This window comes from Schistocerca serialis, chromosome 7 (genome assembly GCF_023864345.2).
Source record: "Schistocerca serialis cubense isolate TAMUIC-IGC-003099 chromosome 7, iqSchSeri2.2, whole genome shotgun sequence".
Taxonomy (NCBI): domain Eukaryota; kingdom Metazoa; phylum Arthropoda; class Insecta; order Orthoptera; family Acrididae; genus Schistocerca; species Schistocerca serialis.
In genome coordinates this window covers 200,687,114-200,705,639 of record NC_064644.1, presented here as the reverse complement: position 1 = coordinate 200,705,639, position 18,526 = coordinate 200,687,114, and positions in this window count along the sequence as shown.

Here is an 18,526-nt window from a genome sequence, read left to right as displayed (position 1 = left end):
TTTTATAAGGTCGTTGTACCTTGAAACACGTATGTAACGCAGCAGCGATGGCGAGGCATTGTAGCATCTGTGACCAGAGAGTATGCGCTTGACCGCGCGAGTGTTGCGAGCGGTTCTCAGTCAGTAGTAGTCTTTGCGAGTTAGTTGTCGCTATGCAGAGTAGCAGTCAGTAGTCGTTGCGAGTCTGTAGCTCTGTCTAGTTGAGAGCAGTACTGAGTCTGTAGTCGTCATGCAGAGCGGTCGGTCAGTAGTAGCAGCCCAGTGCGGTTGTGTGATGTAGGCGGTCGGCAACAATGGTCAAGATGAGGAATAAGGTATACTGTTAATTAATATAATCATTAGATAATGAAAAATTTTATTTATTGTAATTATTCTCCAACAAGTCTCCCAATAATAATTTTTTATTTCAAAAGTATTTTCTCAAAAATTTAATTTTTTATGGAACTCAAGATTTCGTTGCACTTCCCATTTCATTCCACTTCTTTTGAAGAAAAATTCCACTAAAATCACAAAAAAAGAGAATATTATTATTTGCAATGCAGTTCCTCCAAGCGGTGCGCAACAACAAGAGCAGATATGTGACATCCATTTATTCTGAGGTAAGACTTTAATTCTGATTGTTTTTCACAGGGCCAAAAACCGATGTTTCGGTTTAATTGAATTTTCTTGTCACTGAATGGACTTTAATTTTGAAGGATTTATATTTGAGTCAGATTGCGTATTTTCACATTTTTGTTGCCATTGTCAGTACATTTGATTGTGGGCAAGTTACGCATAGAGTAATGTCCATCAGCATTTCTAATTAGTATCGTCCTTTTTCTTTAAAAATTTTGTGGGGAGGTTACACTTGGCCCCCATTTCTATTAAGTATTGCTATATTTTCTTTTAAAAAATTGCGGTGGGGAGGTTACACTTGGCGACACCCAGTCCAGGATCGTATTTCGTTGAGAGTCTTTTGAGCGACAGTCAGATATCTGCTCTTATTTGCTTAGATAATTAGGATTTGGCGCAACGCTTTTAATAATATTGTGACTTTCTTTCTACAGGTCAACGGCAATTTGCTGCTTTGTTGTATTTGTGTGTTGCTTTTGCATTGTGCTTATTTGCTTTGTGAAAAATTTTGACTTTTGTAAAAATGCCGCGAAAGACTGTGAATAGTGTATCGCGAAGTATTGTGAATGAAATTACCGACTTAAACAACGTGACCGATAGTAATTGTGATACGCAACGTAATGATGACAATCCTGCGTTCACTAACAATCAGTGCATTCCAACCACTAATGATGACTTTGACCTTAATGATGAACAAACGAACTCAATTGTCTCGTCTGTTAACTTGACGACAATTGATGGCGCAGAATGCTCTATGGTAATGAGCGCTGTAGAGCTTAACACACCCGATTTGGAAAATTCAAGTAATGTACAGTCAAATCTGTCTAATGAAAATGAACAGATCACACAAAGTAGGACAGATGCATTTAATTCCGAAACAATGACTGATAGTATACATTTGACTGACAAACCTTTTTGTAAATCTCAGAATAACCAAATGGTTACAGTAAGCGAGAGAGTTCCAGATCCACCACTAAACAGCACAGAGAGTATAAACGCTAACTTTGGCTTTGAACAAATTATGGTAAGATTGCTACAACAACAGAGTGAAAATTTCAAACAGTTTAATGAAAGATTTAATAAAATCGATGAAAATTTCAAACAACAGAACGAAAAACTTGACAATAATGACAAAAAACAAGACAAACTTAGTGAACAAATTAGAGACGTTGCCGCGCAGTGCCATGACACTAAGGAACAGTTGCGCGTGGAAATTGAGGCTTGTTCTCAAAAAAATAGCGAAGAAATTAAGTCTGTTGCGCAAGAATTAAGAGAAATGCAAACAGCCGCAACAGAAACACTCAGAGACGAAATTAGCGGAGTCGCTAAACAATGCTCTGAAAAAGCTGCACAATTACGGGACGAGTTTAAAGCAATGACGGTAGAACTTTCGCGCACTATGGACGCAAAGATAGACGCGAAATTCGAACAGCAGAACACTCAGATTAACGAGCGCTTTAGTCAGCACATACAGAACAGTGATACGCGTTTCCGCAGATTTATTCAAGATCAAAACAAAGTAAAACGACAAGTCATGGAAACAATCACTGCACAGAGACAAGAGGACAAACGTAAAATATTCGCGAAAGCGAAGACGTATGTAGACAATAATATTACTACAGTGTCCGACAAAATTAATACCATAGAACAATTGAACGCGGAATTACGGGATGAAATTTCTGATCTTAAAGCAAAAACGGATACACACACAGTAAATATTCAAACAGTGACAGATAGATTCGAACAACTAGATCTAACACAGGATTGCGATGTCATCAAAGCTGATGTTAAAAATCTGAGCGAAACTACGCGCAAGTTGCAAAAACAGATTAATGCGTCTGATTCTAAAACCGATGATCAGGTTAAAATACTGACTGAAAAATGTGATGAATTGGCCAGTCGTATTGATGTTATCGAAAATACTAATGACAATAAATCAGACGATACTGCACCGGTTTCTTTTATCCAAACACCTGAATTTCAAAATTTACAGCTGACAATTAATGAAATCGATTCATCTAACAACACGTTACGTCGGAAGTTATCAAATTTACAACAAGAAGTAACAGAGATGAAAAACATTTCAGTTAATAACATATCACAGCAGACGCCACTTCGCGAACATCCGTCAGACTCGCGCAACACGTATAATGTGAGCAATTTACAGAGACTACGCGACTTAAAATCCGAAAAGCCACGCGACTTAAAATATGAAAAGCTACGCAACTTGAAATCCGTAATTACACAGACGAACAGACTTTCACACAAACCTGAACGTGTTCTCAAATTCAGTGACGAGAGCGTTGATAATAAGCAATTTGTATTTGTAAGAAAATGTAAAGAATTTAATAATGGCAGAACACAGAGACACGATTTGCGCTGTATACGACAATTTGTTTTTATGCTTTCACCGCTATTGCCTGTAATGCAGAAGCTAGCTTTGAACCAGATGCGACAATTTAATTTTTTATTTACAACAGCATTGTCTGTAATGAAGAAATTTGAATTAGCACGGATACAACAATTTGCCTTTGAAATTTTACCGCTATTGCCTGTAACACAAAAGCTAAAATTTATTTGCAGTGCGTAAAAGACCTCAGGGGATTCATTACGCTTTAATGAATATGTGCCGTAGCGAGCATAGGGCCCCGAGCTGTAGTAGTGCTGTTTCATCTTTAGTTTTCTGCACTGCTGCCTTCTCTTCTACTATCCTTTATATCTATCCAAACTGCTCTTTAACTATTGCTCTACCTAGTATTAAGAAACAAGTAATGAAAACCAGATATGACAAATATTTTACCGAATGTGACAATTTTCAGTAGGCACTCCCGTGATGACAACTACCGCCGTAATTTTAATTACAGATAAAATCGTAATCATCAGTATGTATAAAATTTTGAGCAATCGGAACCACATTTTTGTAACAATAGATGTTTTTCACCACAATAGCATGAAAGTCAACCGCTTAGCATACCTAACCAACAATGCAGTCTACAAGGTCAACTAAACTTTAATGTTTCGCCGCGTGCACGTATAGTCCCAGCCCCAACAAATAGTAACGCACGGCAGCAAAGAAATAACTACGTACAGACAACACACTATTTCAACTCGTATCGCAATGCGCCGTATAGAAATTACTATCAGGACAGACGTAAAAAGAATGATGAGCACAATTTTCAGTGTACATTTAATAACAGTCGATCTTATGAGCAGCAACAACATCAGCAACAACAAATAATCATGAATGGAACAGACAATAGGTGTCATCCATAGCGTAACACGTCAGTATGAAATAACAGAACAGTTCATATAGTGGATATGCCACAACATTCTTCCGTAAATAATAGCACGTACGACAGAATTTAACCAGATACAGCACAGATTGCATATTACAGTAACGCAAACATTACTTTTGACACGCAGAATTTTGTTCACGAGAATGTTATTTGAAACATGCTTTATTGAATGCTCTACTTTTATCGCACCCAGATCTCACCAGAAATTTTTCCATTGCCACTGACAGCTCTAACACCGCTTTAGGTGTACATATTTTTCAGGAAATTGAAGAAGATGGTTCTACAGTAATTAAAAACATCGCATTTGCAAGTCGCATTTTGTCACCCGCTGAACGAAATTATTCTGTTACAGAACTTGAAACATTATATGTTGTATGGGCTTTCACGAGATTTAGGCATTTTCTTTATGGCAGACATACCACTGTTTACACAGACCATAGAGCGATACAATTTTTACTTTCAGCTAAATTCACTCACGACAGGTTAAGCAGATGGAAACTATATTTACAGGAATTTAATTTTACAATAGTTCACATTCCCGGTACGCAAAATGTTATAGCAGACGCACTATCGCGTTCTCTCAGTAACAATCAGCAAGACGTAGCAACCAACTTCTGCAAAGCAAATTTCAGTGTCATGTACATTCAGCAGGTTGCATTTGAAAATTTTATTTCATCGTCATTACAGGACATAGCACAAGAACAAAATAAGGACAATGTGTGGAAAGAAATTAAACACCTTTGGCAAGATAGGAAAAATGTTACGATTAGGAACCACTACACTGTACGCAATGACATTCTGTTTCGCCGCTCTCATCCTGACAGCAACATTTGGTTATTATGCATTCCTGACGAACTGGTTAACAAACTAATTTGGTACACTCATTTAAGTTACGCACATTACGGAGCACGAAAATGTTTTCTTATACTGAGACAGAACTGTTATTTTACCAACATGGAAAAACGTATACGACGAGTTTTAGCGTCTTGTAAAATTTGCCAGAAAGCTAAATCAGACACCACTTCACATATTCCTCCTTTATATCCCATTATACCTGTGAAATTAAGACACATGGCCGCAGTAGATATTTTTGGTCCGATTCCGAGAACTAACAGAGGTTTTTGCTACATTTTTGTCGCTGTTGAGCTCACTTCAAAATTTGTTACTTTCACTCCGTTACGCAAAGCTACTGCTAAAACTGTTTCGAAAGCATTTGTAAAACATTTTCTATTTCATGTAGGGCATGTAATGAAAGTAATTTCTGATAATGGATCTCAATTTCGTAGTAGTGTATGGACACGCATGTTACGAGCTAGAAACATTTCTCCGATCTATATATCCAAGTACCACGCTTCTTCGAACCCTTGTGAAAGATTAATGAAGGAAATTGGTAAGCTGTGCAGAATATACTGCCACAAAAGACATATTGATTGGGATACACACATACTCTCATTCCAAGATGTAATTAATTCCATTCCAAATGAATCCACTATGCTATCTCCGACTGTTATACTGAAAAACGTTGAACCACCGAACAAAATTAAAGAATTAATAGAATTCCCCAAAAATCGTCGCCTACGACACCACGAAATAATTGACATTGCGCTGAACAACATCAAACGTGCCGCAGAGCGCCGGAGAAGACAGCAAAATCAGGTTTGTACACGCCGCGACTTTCACGTTGGACAGAAGATATTAGTACGTACACACTATTTATCCAGCAAATTAAAAGGTAAGTGCAGTAAATTTGAACTTCTATACGCAGGTCCGTATCGGATTCGCAATATCCCTCACCCCAATGTTGTACACGTCGAAACTTTGAGAACCAGAAAATCGAAAGGCAATCACCATATCTCAAACATTAAACCGTTTATTGAGTGAAACCACTGTATGATTCAACACACTATGATGCCATTTACTAATGCAATTAATTCACCTGACTAATTATTGATGATTATCGTATTTTTTTTTCTTGGCAAGTGCCCGGCAAGGTAAGGTTAGCAGGTCGCTCTTCTTGTCGTTACACATCAGACCGTGCATATTTTTCCAGATGAATTTACACATTTACGACTATTTCTGCAATTATATTTATGTGACTACTTATTGATGATTATCGTATTTTTTTCTTGGCAAGTGCCCGGCAAGGTAAGGTTAGCAGGTCGCTCTTCTTGTCGTTACACATCAGACCGTGCATATTTTTCCAGATGAATTTACACATTTACGACTATTTCTGCAATTATATTTATGTGACTACTTATTGATGATTATCGTATTTTTTTTTCTTGGCAAGTGCCCGGCAAGGTAAGGTTAGCAGGTCGCTTTTCTTGTCGTTACACATCAGACCGTGCACATTTTCCATTTTTTTTGTGTATATGACTTTACTCCAGTTTTGTTTGTATGCACTATGAAATAGTTAAGATATAACACACACCAGTCGACTTTGACATTTTTTTTTTGCCTTATGACATCTCAACATCGTGACTGTTTCACATTTTTTTTTTGCTACTGCATTGTATTATTCTGTGTACATTTTTTCGCATCCGAACACTGTCAATGTCTTGGACATATTACGTTTTCTGTCATGTTATGCTGTATGGTTAATTGTGTCACCATAAACCAGTCATTATTTAGTGGGTATAGGATTTAAATGCAAGACATTAATCTTTGTTCATCAATTTCAGAAAGGAATGATGATTCTAAGAAATAAATTTAACATAAATGGGAATTTCACCTACGGAATAAACGAAAGGAGATGCAATAACTTTATGAGGAAGAGTAAAGGGATCAGGATTAACAAGCATTAACAAGACTATACTATACTCATCACAGAATAGCAGTCTTAACTAATTTTTTCTTTCAGAATACAAGGTGATTGATGCAGGCTGTCAGAGAGAACTACACATCTTATTTTTAGTGATGAAATATGCTAGAGATAAGGAATAGTTATGTAATGAGTAATGAAGTGATTTTTTGCAGATGATAGTGAATACTGATGAATAATGATGAAGGAAATGGTATTATGAATAATGAAGTTTTTCTTTACAGGTGATGATAATGGTGAAGTTATGATGATATGGATAATGAAGTTTTTTTCTTTATGCCACGTAGTTATTTAAGTATTTGTTGCGGTTTGCTTTGACAGCAGGTGTTACATTGCATAGTAGGATGACGGAAAGTTTTGGAAAGGACAGCTATGGAACACATTTTATACACATTTCACTACTTGTTAATTCGAAGTTCACTACTTTTCAGCATAGTGTGCGTTTCTTCTTTCAGGTCAATAATCCGTTTTTGTATTTTTTCCAGGAGAAGTTTTTCATGATACTTGCTAAACCTGTTACTTATTATACCTGTTCTAGTACTTGCATTTTTATATTTTTTACCCATTTGTGTTTATCATTTATAAATGTGATCACATGTACTGCCTTGTTACATAATCTTGCTACAGCTGACTCATGACGAATGACGTTACCTATCCTCATTTGCAGCAATAGGTCAAAAGCAAAAAGTATTATGCCTCAGCAATTAATTATCGATCCCAACGCAATGCATTGCTACCAAAAAAATGTATTACCAGTCCCACATAATGTCACTAGTTTATGATAATTCTGAATAATACTGATCAACTCTGAATAGCATGTCACTCGAGTAATGACCTCTTAATGAGACTATATTCAAAATAATGCTTTGTCACTAGCTAATAACTGCCACTGTTTATTGTAATGCCTGTGATTACTAATGATTTGACTGTAATTAACTGATTTTTAATAATGACTTTGTAATGATCTGAATAATACTGAATGATGAACTATGTTTTATTCTATTCAATACTTGATGGCCACTGAGTGCCAATAATTAATGTCAATCAACGAAATTGTTATTAATTATGCCATTAATTAACTCTTGTTTTCAATGTTCATACTTTGTAATTGGAAATAAATGTGATTGTTTAATAATGCTTTGTAATTAGAAGAAGGCTAATGATTCTTAATAGATTGGAATGACAAATGATTAATTAACTGTAATTAGGAGAAGGTTAATGATTCTTAATTATACTCTGTAACTGAAAAGAATGCGATTATTTCATAATATTTTGTAACCAGGAAAAGAAGGCTACTGATTCTATGTAAAACAATTAATGAACATTTTTCTGTAATACTACATACTTGGTACAGAAATGTTCAATAACTGGGCTATGAATGCCACGAACTATCAATGAAGACTGTAATTGTCAATATTATGTGACTTGATGTCCTTCACCTCATAAGCTGACTACCCTGAATTACTGCAATGTCCATTTGTCCTGTTTATCCCAGTGATCATGGAGCACTATATTTGGTTTTGCACTAATTCTACGTTGGTGTGCCTTGTAAGAGTGTGGTGTTGACACGACATGCTGTCCACCACCATGAGCGATGAAGACATTATTATGGTCCCACTGTTTGGTGTACCTAATGTACTGCCAAAATGAAAACATGGAACATTACTACGACAGTTCAGTGTCTTGGCTACACTGATAAATTCTGATGGGAAAAGAACTTCAAGTTGTGTCACTTGGTGTTGTACTACTGTGGAAAGATATGGACTTTCAGAGCAGCTGTGTGCAATCTAAAGTGCTACAACCATGATGCAATCCTTCCCTTTCCTATCCTGATTCTTGTCACATAAAGAAAAAATTTTTTTTGGTAACATCATTTATGTTCATAGGTTATACATTTTTCGATTCGCTAAACTCCAGTGTGAGTACACTTATGTCACTGGTCGACATGATGTTTGCCATTATGTTTATTTGTTGTGAAAATACTAAAGACATTTTTCAGTGCATGTGCACTTTATACATGAATTTTTTTTGCCATTATGTTTATTTGTTGTGAAAATACTAAAGACATTTTTCAGTGCATGTGCACTTTGGACATGAATTTTTTTTTGCCATTATGTTTATTTGTTGTGAAAATGCTAAAGACATTTTTCAGTGCATGTACACTTGTCAACATAATATTTTTTGCCAGTCTGTTTATTTGTTCTGAATATGCTAAAGAATTTTTTCAGTGCCTGTGCACTTTGTTATCTGTCAAATAATTTGTATATACTTTTCTGATTTGCTACTATATTTTGTACTCACATTTTGTCTTTGTCTGATATATTTTGTACTTAGTGCGTGTGCACAACATTTACTTTATGTACTACATCTAATTATTCTTGCCAGTCTGTTTATTTGTTCTGCATATGCTAAAGAATTTTTTCAGTGCCTGTGCACTTTATCTGTCAAAAAGTTTGTATATACTTTTTTCTGATTTGCTACTATGTTTAGTATTCACATTTTGTCCTTGTCTGATATATTTTGTACTTAGTGCGTGTGCACAACATTTAAATATTCTGTAAGTTGTAGGATTTTGTTAATTAAAGAAAAATTTTGCCGCGCTTGGCAAGTCCAAATGACTCACCATCGCTGCCAAATTTTTGCCCCCCGAGTGGAGGGTTATGAAACACGTATGTAACGCAGCAGCGATGGCGAGGCATTGTAGCATCTGTGACCAGAGAGTATGCGCTTGACCGCGCGAGTGTTGCGAGCGGTTCTCAGTCAGTAGTAGTCTTTGCGAGTTAGTTGTCGCTATGCAGAGTAGCAGTCAGTAGTCGTTGCGAGTCTGTAGCTCTGTCTAGTTGAGAGCAGTACTGAGTCTGTAGTCGTCATGCAGAGCGGTCGGTCAGTAGTAGCAGCCCAGTGCGGTTGTGTGATGTAGGCGGTCGGCAACAATGGTCAAGATGAGGAATAAGGTATACTGTTAATTAATATAATCATTAGATAATGAAAAATTTTATTTATTGTAATTATTCTCCAACAAGTCTCCCAATAATAATTTTTTATTTCAAAAGTATTTTCTCAAAAATTTAATTTTTTATGGAACTCAAGATTTCGTTGCACTTCCCATTTCATTCCACTTCTTTTGAAGAAAAATTCCACTAAAATCACAAAAAAAGAGAATATTATTATTTGCAATGCAGTTCCTCCAAGCGGTGCGCAACAACAAGAGCAGATATGTGACATCCATTTATTCTGAGGTAAGACTTTAATTCTGATTGTTTTTCACAGGGCCAAAAACCGATGTTTCGGTTTAATTGAATTTTCTTGTCACTGAATGGACTTTAATTTTGAAGGATTTATATTTGAGTCAGATTGCGTATTTTCACATTTTTGTTGCCATTGTCAGTACATTTGATTGTGGGCAAGTTACGCATAGAGTAATGTCCATCAGCATTTCTAATTAGTATCGTCCTTTTTCTTTAAAAATTTTGTGGGGAGGTTACACTTGGCCCCCATTTCTATTAAGTATTGCTATATTTTCTTTTAAAAAATTGCGGTGGGGAGGTTACAACCTGACTGCTAAGATGCTGACAGTCAGTTATATACACAAGCGTTATATGACTGTAGTGCAGCTAATATTACACTCATTTGTCATTGCATTATTACATTGTTTAACTATTACTTCTGTATTGTTAAAGGATTTACAATTTGAGTGAAGCAGAACCACCAAGGAAGAGAAGAAAAGGCGTTAGCAGGCAAACGTAAATGTGATATTATAAAAGACGCGAGACTGAAAACCAGAAGATACACAAACTACAAGGGGCAGGACGTTTTTCCCAAAGCTCATACTTTATTACATTAATAAAACACTAAAACGTCATTTTTTGCAGTTCGTTTGATGTTGAGACAATCATGTCTACACTTTTGAGCAGGAACCCCATATGTCCATTAGTTATGCATATTAAGGTTCCGGTGTCTATAACACGTAAGTGAAATCTTTTGGGTCTATAAATAACAAACCGTGTAGTAGAAAATTTTAGACTTTTCTGAAAAAATTTCAATTATTGATCCTTGTGATAATCACGTTTCTGCTTCTCCTGCTTTTTTTGTGGTACTGGATACCTACACTCATCTACATCTGCATGGCTACTCTGCGAATCACACTTAAGTGCCTAGCAGAGGGTTCATCGAACTGCGATCACATGATTCTCTATTATTCTAATCTCGTAAAGGGCACGGAAAGAAACGAACACCTACATCTCTCCGTGCGAGTTTTGATATCCGTTATTTTATTATGATGATCGTTTCTGCCTTTGTAGGTCGGCATCATCATAACATTTTCGCATTCGGAGGAGAAATCTGGTGATTGAATCCTCATGAGAAGACTCCACCGTAACGAGAAACGCCTTTGTTTTAATGATGTCCATCCCAAATCCTGCATCATGTCCGTGACACTCTCTCCCTTATTGCGCGACACTGTAAAACGTGCTGTTCTTTTTTGAACTTTCTCGATGTTCTCCAGTAATCTTACAAGGATATCGTAATGATCCCAAATCAGCAGTGTTCAAGAAGAGGTCGGACAAGCGTAGTTTCTTTAGTAGATCTGTTACATTTTCTGTTCTACCAATAAAATGCAATCTTCCTCACAACATTTTCTATTTAAATTGTTCGTAATTGTAATTCCTAGGTATTTATTTGTATTTACGGCCTTTAGAAGTGACTGGTTTATAGTGTAACCGAAGCTTAACGGATTTCTTTTAGCACTCATGTGGGTGATCTCACACTTTTCATTATTTAGGATCAACTGCCAATTTTCACACCATACATATGCCTTTTCTAAATCGTTTTGCTATTTGTTTTGATCTTCTGATGACTTTACTAAACGATAAACGACAGTAGCATTTGAAAAACCACAAAACGGCTGTTTAGAATGTTTCCTAAATCGTTTACAGAGACAAGAAGCAGCAGAACGCCTATAATACTACCTCGGGAAACGCCAGACAATACTTCTGTTTTACTCGATGACTTTCCGTCAGTTACTACGAAGTGTGACCTCACCGACAGGAAGTCGCGAATTCAGTCACATAACTGAAACGATATTCTACAAGCACGCAATTTCACTACAAGGTGCTTGTGTGACACAGTGTCAAAAACCTTCTGGAAATACAGAAATACGGAATGAATTTGAAATCCCTAGTCAACAGGACTCAACACTTCGTGTGGGTAAAGAGCTAGTTGTGTTTCACAAGAATGATGTATTGTAAATCCGTATTGACTGCGTGCCAATAGGTCCTCTTCGGGGTAATTCATGATGTTCGAACACAATATATGTTCCAAAATGGGTTTTTCACTTTATCAGTTCATTTAATCTTCACTTTACTTTTGTCGCAACCTAGAAATATAAGACTTATCCCTCTAAAAGCAACGATCAACGAGGAGGTGGTTTGAAACCACCGATGCCCTCCAGTGCATAGTCTTATTTTAGTTGGTAAGGGCTTTCCTTCCTTCTTTCCAGGAATCGACCATCCTAGAGTAGCCGAACTACTGCGGAACTCGACATTTATCACATCTACATAGCACTTCCGGGAGTGAAAATCGCGTTAAGTGCATTTTGGAGGAGAAAACATTCGAACAGGGTGCACGTGAGTCATTTTTATAATTAAAAAGTACTGGTTTTTAACTATCAGACTGTTAAGCACTATTACTGAAAGCTGTTAACATATTTAATTTCATACTTGATGAATTTTATGCTCCCTTAGAGGTACACGAGTAGCACTGTTGTCGATAAAATTTGCGACCAAATCAAAATTTGTTAGTGTAATTCTGAAATATTGTCTATACTCTTTTAATTGGCAGAACTTATTGTTGTCTTGTACAGTAGCACTGATTCCACAGATGCTGTTTTGAGGGACCACCGTCTCATTTGTTTCTTCAATGTTGATCAAATGAGGTCGGTAAAGACTGCAGAGGAAATTAATAAAAAAGGTCATTGCAGTTCAGGGTTCATTCAGCATTTTTATTATAGCAGGGACGAACACCATTAATGATTACGTCAGAATCTGTAGTTGCAGCGAAAGATACAACAGTGCAAATACTTATTAGAAAGAGGAAGCTTGTATCACCAGCAATACTGACGACGCTTGAAATACTTTCAGGTTATCGAGAATGTACCATCAAGATTCTTAAATAGTTTACTGTGTTCAGTTTTCCCGAACTGATTTAAATATTAAACTTCCTGGCAGATTAAAACTGTGTGCCCGACCGAGACTCGAACTCGGGACCTTTGCCTTTCGCGGGCAAGTGCTCTACCAACTGAGCTACCGAAGCACGACTCACGCCCGGTACTCACAGCTTTACTTCTGCCAGTACCTCGTCTCCTACCTTCCAAACTTTACAGAAGCTGTCCTGCGAACCTTGCAGAACTAGCACTCCTGAAAGAAAGGATATTGCGGAGACATGGCTTAGCCACAGCCTGGGGGATGTTTCCAGAATGAGATTTTCACTCTGCAGCGGAGTGTGCGCTGATATGAAACTTCCTGGCAGATTAAAACTGTGTGCCCGACCGAGACTCGAACTCGGGACTTTTGCCTTTCGCGGGCAAGTGCTCTACCAACTGAGCTACCGAACATCCCCCAGGCTGTGGCTCAGCCATGTCTCCGCAAAATCCTTTCTTTCAGGAGTGCTAGTTCTGCAAGGATCGCAGGAGAGCTTCTGTAAAGTTTGGAAGGTAGGAGACGAGGTACTGGCAGAAGTAAAGCTGTGAGTACCGGGCGTGAGTCGTGCTTCGGTAGCTTAGTTGGTAGAGCATTTCACTTGAGGACCGCTAATGTCACGTTGTCGTCCTGGAAGGGAGGTCGGTCAGCATGCAATTGGCTGACTTCTTATCACAGCTCTCTCTTCCCTATCGTTCCCGAATCGCGTGCCGGTGTTGACTTTATGCCATAACATTCCTCCAAAAAAATGGTTCAAATGGCTCTGAGCACTATGGGACTTAACATCTGTGGTCATCAGTGCCCTAGAACTTAGAACTACTTAAACCTAACTAACCTAAGGACACCGCACACATCCATGCCCGAGGCAGGATTCGAACCTGCGACCGTAGCAGACGCGCGGTTCCGGACTGAGCGCCTAGAACCGCATGGCCACTGCGGCCGGCAACATTCCTCCCCCCCCCCCTCCCCCCCAAAAAAAAGAGTCGGATCGTCGTCGCGTAAGGAGGACTACAATGGAGGGAGGGGGGAGGGGAGGGCAGACAGTAGCGTCGACACCCTGATGGATAGGAAGCTGTGGCTACAGGGAACGTCAGACTTCCGGTCGTACCCCGCCATCCGCCCTTCGCTCTGGTGAAAACGTCCACCGAAAAACGCACATGAGGGTACGCGTCCACCTCCTGTGGCACATACCACGACATAGAAGGCGTCGACTGCTGCTGTGTGGGCGGCTCCAGCTCCATCTGTAGGACGAGAGGAGGCGGAATAGGTGGAGGCTCCGTCGCCACGGGGTCGCCCCACGATGTGGTGATGACGACCTCTGGCTGGCTGCTGTGGCCGCGCTGTTCTCGGGATCCGTGAATCTGTGGGAAAAGGTACAGAAGGATCACCGTGAACATAACAGCTGCGAATTTGATTGATTTGATTGTGATATCAGCGCTGCAATCCGTCTGGGACTAAAATGAGAGACATGCACGCGCCAAGACGACGAATGATCTCGCCTCACGCCCACTGTCTTCTGCAGCAAAAAAAGCTTCAGAAACACGATATCATGCGACGCGAAGCAATACGTGCGGCCTTTCTTCGGCGTCGGGAGGAGGGTGGAGCAGGTCGAACAGTGTCCGATGGCGATGACCACGAAGCAATTCCGCCGGCGATGGTCCATCTCGTGGATGTGAACGATAGGAGGCGAGAAACAGTTGCAATGCTTGATCCCTGGTCTGTGCGGTGCGGAGTTTAGCCATCTGCTGCTTGAAGGCTCTGACAAAACCTTCCGCTTTGCCGTTGGACTAGGGATGGAACGGTACACCAGTTAGATGCTGCATGCCATTGCGTTCAAAGAACGTTTCAATTTATTTGAAGTGAACTAAGGGCCTTTGTCTGACACTATAACTTCCGACAAACCTTCGAGGCAAGAAATAGAGGACAACGCCTGAATTGTGCTACGTGCCGTCGTCGAGTTCATTAGCACAGCAAAAGGAAACTTGCTGTAAGAGTCTGCCACAGTCAACCAACGAATGTTCCAAAAAGGACCCGCAAAGTCTACGTGCACACGTTGCCACGGCGATTGTGAATTGGACCAAGCAGAGAATTTTTGTGGTGGAGCGGACTGATTTCCCGCACATGCGTGACACTGTGACGTCATCTGTTCTATTTGGGTGTCCAAATCCAGCCAAGTACAAGTTCGACGGACTAACTGCCTCCTATCAACAACCCCCGCGTTTCCTTGGCGAAGTAACTGCAACACGTTCTTTTGCAAAGCTTTGGGATCAACACATATGACTGTCCACTGTCATTTTGAACAATAATCAAACCGTGCTGTACAGTGAGGCCGACGTGGAAAGTATTGGTGCACTACAGACTTCTTTATGCTACGCAATGAGCGAGGCTAAGATGTGTGAATGCATTTTAGCAAAATGTTCAACCCTGAATCAGCTCCCATGGCCTGTGGCCTGTGCAATTTTCCTGTAATTCAGAGGAAAGGACTGAAGCAATTCAGAATCCTGAGCATCGACGTAACAAGATGCAGCAGAAGCGTCAAAGTCTGTATCAGGGCTAATCGGACGACGTGAAAGTGCGATCGCATTACCATGTTGAGCTGTCGGACGATACACAATCTCGTAGTGGTATTGAGACAACAACGAAGCCCATCTTTGCAACTTTTGGGTAGTTAGTACATTAACCGGCTTCGTCGGATGAACGAAGGACTGCAGTGGCTTGTGATCCGTTACTAAGTAGAATGTTCTGACATACAAATAGTGGTGGCATTTGGTGACATCAGAATAGCCAATGCTTCTTTCTCAATTTGTGAATAGTTACACTGAGCTTTGGACAACACTTTTGATGCGAAAGCAATAGGCCTGTCTTTATCACCAAATCTGTGCTTAACACTGCACCGAGTCCGTAAGAGAAAGGGTCAACTATCAACGCAACTGGTTTGTCAGAATCAAAGTGAACCAATCATCGATCACTGAGAAATGTATCTTTAAGTTTCTGGAAAGCTGCTTGGCACTCATCTGTCCAAACGAAGGGGGCGTTCTTGCGACGCAAAGGAGCTGCGATTTGTGCAGCATTCGGTATGAACCGAATACAATAGTTCATTTTGTCTAAAACTGACTGCAATTCTGTGGCATTGCGAGGAACTGGCAGATCAGGTATGGCTAACAAATGTGATTGAGGGGGATGTACACCGTGACTGTTTATGACGAAGATACTGCTATTCAGGTTTTAAAAATTCACACTTGTCCAGTCTACACTATAGTCCTGCATCAGACAACACGCGGAACAAAGCACGCAAATTTGCAATGTGTTCTTCAGATGTACGACTTGCTACGAAAATATCGTCCAAATTCTTTGAACAGATTGGTACTTGAGCAGTCAGCTGTTCCAAATACCATTCCAAAATAGCGGGTGTGGAAGCACAGCCAAAAGGCAAACGCAAATATTTAAACAAGCCCAAATGAGTGTTCGCAACACATACGGTTTGATATTCTTCGTCTAGCGGTATTTGAAGATATAGATCGCGCAAATCAAGTTTTCAAAAGTAGCGACCAGCGCCTAATCTGTCCAAGAGATCCTCTGGGTGTGGCAATGGATAAGTATAAATCCCAGTTTGTGGGTTGACTGTAGACTTAGTCAACACAAAGGCGAATGCGATCTGAAGGTGTGCGTAGAAAAAACAGTGGACTTGCTCACTGACTAGCTTGTAAGGAGCGCAATAGCTTCAGTATCTTGCAGTTCTGTAAGTTCAGCAGCAACTTTTCTCCGTAATGCAATGGGAACAGTTCTGGCTCGGCAAAATTTCAGCTGGATATTGTTTTTCATAGTAATATGTGCAACAAAATTGTTAGCCTTGCCTAAAACTTCAAAAAAGGGCCCAGGAAGTTCTTTCAGCAAGTTAGCTGCACTGTCTTTGGCATTGAGTGCAGTCACTGACAACACATTGTCCTGAATTTGAAAGCGTAACAAACCAAACGAATCAAGGCCAAAAATGTTCTCACAATGACGTGATTGTAGCACACTGAAAGTCACAGTTTACGTATGCGAGCAATACATGGCAGACAAAGTACATTTTCCGAGAATGGGAAAGTCCTGTCAATTATAAGCAGTCTGGTGCATGCTAGTTTTTAACAGGCGTGAGGAGCCTAACGTGCTACGATTCAGCACTGTAACAGAGGCACCCGTGTCCAACTGAAATTTCACACGTTTTCCACTAAGATGCAAACGAACAAAAAATTTGTTAGACTGGCGTAGCACTGAAGGAACTGTATGCTTGCTAATTTTGCTAATGCCTGCAGCAGGATTTGAATACACTGCATTGATTACATGGGCCTTGTGATTAGATTTTTGTGAGTAGGTAAAATTCTCATGTTTGTTCCGTAGCAAACATACGGATTGTATGCGACCTTTCTTGCTACAAGCGAAACACTGTGCTTGTCTGGACAGGCAATCTTGGCGTTTGAGCCGTGAATAGCACTGACTGCATTACTTAATTCTGTTTTCGGATGTAGCTGCTTGTTTAGAGAACCGTTTACGCGGCTTAGTGTGTTGCTGCCTACTGGGTCGGTCTTGAGCAAGGGACGGCTCAGCCTGACAAACTGGTGGCTACTCAAATTTATCGGTCGATATGGCACCTGAATCATACCGATTTAGAATTTGCATTACGTGATGAAATGATGGATCTGGCTGTTTCAAAATGTGATCTCTTAGACTGACATCAGTTACACTGTACACGATTCCATCATGCAACATAGCATCCGAAAATAAAGCACCAGAAGCACATATGAATTTGCATTTCCTCTTCATACCTTGCAAATCTGTTACCCACTCGCGGTAAGTCTATTCTGATCTTTTCTTGCAATGAAAGAATTGGTACCTAGCTGCCACCACATTCACTTGTTGGTGGTAATTGTTAGTTAGGTAACCCATAACCCGAATCACAAGAAGTTCACTTGGAGTGACGTTAGGGAACAAATTCTGAATGAGGCGAAAGACTGCACTTCCTATCATTGACAAAAAGTAATGTAGTGTCACAGTACCTGATACGTTGTGTGCAATGATGTGGGCTTCTAATGTTGCAACCGCTCGAGCCAGTATGGCACTCGGAGCTACAGATGTTGCATGTTGCATAGCGTTCGTTACTCGGTTTGCGAGGAACCGCTGTACCATATTGAGAAGGGTAGCAATCTGCTGCGTCTGATACAAGCATCTCACTTAGCTGAACTGCATCTGTCGCTTGCAGCTGAGGCGCCTGTGAAGGGGGTGGGAGAGGCGCATTGCTCATTTTAGAATAGGCAGTTGCAATAAACAGACAATGCAAGCAATAAAAATAAGTACACAAGCAAAGAAAATTTCTGGAACGCCCATCTAAAAACACTGAACAGAAAAAACTCTACAAGAGGCACTGTCAAAACATGTAAACACCCCCCTGCAAAGAAAAGACAATGCAGAATTACGACGCCAGCAAAACACAAAAGCCCACCACAAGAAAACAGAATCTGTGGCAGTGGATGGCTCTGTTAACAGGTCATCGCTATGGTATTCATTCACTTTGTCGCCATTGTCATTCATCCATCCTCGTCGTCAGTGTTGTTGTGTCTATGAAT